Here is a 1,409-nt window from a genome sequence, read left to right as displayed (position 1 = left end):
AAAGAGAAACTGCAAAAATCCATTCTCCATTTTTGCAGTATGGACTAAAAGTTGGAAACTGGCAGATGTATTTAGCTGCTGCCCAACTGTTTGTACCTATTGAACTGATCATTGCTACCTTCAACGAAAGCACTGAGCATACACCTTCGGGGCATGAAAGGGAAAGCTCCGTTTTTCAGTCCCTCTGCAGCTATCTGCTGCATATCGTTGCTGCTCAACACAGGTAAACCCGGCCACCCAACCGAGTGCCTCTGATCACTGCTACCTCTTGAAAGTCTGCTGGTGATGTTGCCTCACTTATTTTCAGTGTTAGAGGTTTACAACATAGTCTGTCTCAACTTCTTATATGCAGCTGGATCTTGTACCCAAGCAGGTATAGCAATCTTTCCAATAGCAAATAATTATCATATAATAGCAATGGGGGCACAATAAAGTCTCATATGTCTTTTCCCTCTTTTTAAATTGCAATATAAGTCGTGGGAGTATTTTTTTTTAAGCTCTGACTCTTTTAGTGCTCTCTCACTTTGAGAAAACTGTAAAACTTGATTTTTAAAAGATTCCATGAGAATCATAGCTATATTTATATTAGCAAAAAAAAGCAAAGCAGTAGAAGAGGATGCACAGAATTGAGCTGTACACTGTACCTGCTTCAGGTTTCTATAGTGGACTGATTCCAGTTTGGTCCTGCAGACTGAATGCCTGCTGACATGCAGATTGCATCTTCTATTTTTACTTTATTTGGAAGAAATGGAGTGCAAGTACTCTATAGCTCATTATTGAACACTCCTAACACATGTTAAATTCACACACACAGTCGTGGACCAAAACACAGGGTATAGAGAAGATCACTAGATTCATTTGGAAAATAGACACAATACAAATGAAAATGCTAATGCAGATGCAACCTTTGCTGGTAAGCAGGTGTCATAATGCAAGAAAGCAAATCATGCTGCAGGTGCTTGGCTGTGCATGCTTTTCAGATTCAGATGAAATTTTAGCAGATATACTTCCCTTAAACATTATTATGACAATTATTTTTAGCATTTTGGCAGCAATGAAAGTAATTTATTCTTTGCGACTCTAATTAGTTTCTCGGGCCCAGCCTCCACAGCATAAACAGCAGTACTGCTGATTCCTTTAAAAATTCTGCTATACTGTGGCAACTAGAACTGACCTTCTCCGCACCTGCGATACTGCATCGCAGTAGCATTTTTCTTTTTTAATTTCAACGCAATTTTAAGAGCAATCGCTTCATCCCGATCGATTTAGACGCGGCGCTGGTGCCTTTAGCTGCCGACTGGGTTGCAAAAGCACGGCACTTACCCGCGGCGGCGGCGGTGCCGGGCTGGCGGAGCGGCGGTGGCTGCCGGGGCGCTGCCCGCTGCGGGCTCTATAAAGGCCGGCCCGGG

General features: G+C 42.7%; 1 protein-coding gene across 1 annotated transcript in view; it reads right to left on the bottom strand.

Annotated features, from left to right (window-relative positions):
- PLAU (plasminogen activator, urokinase) overlaps positions 1-1,364 on the bottom strand; it is an 8,475-nt gene extending 7,111 nt beyond the window's left edge. Inside the window, exon 1 of the mRNA XM_005417235.2 lies at positions 1,324-1,364. The gene's annotated coding sequence lies outside the window, so the exon portion shown is untranslated. The remainder of the gene's footprint in view (positions 1-1,323) is intronic.
- Between the last annotated feature and the right edge of the window lie 45 nt (positions 1,365-1,409).

This window comes from Geospiza fortis, unplaced genomic scaffold (assembly GCF_000277835.1).
Source record: "Geospiza fortis unplaced genomic scaffold, GeoFor_1.0 scaffold130, whole genome shotgun sequence".
NCBI lineage: Eukaryota > Metazoa > Chordata > Aves > Passeriformes > Thraupidae > Geospiza > Geospiza fortis.
The sequence above is the reverse complement of the archived record's forward strand: the minus strand, read 5'-3'. Positions and strand labels throughout refer to the sequence as shown.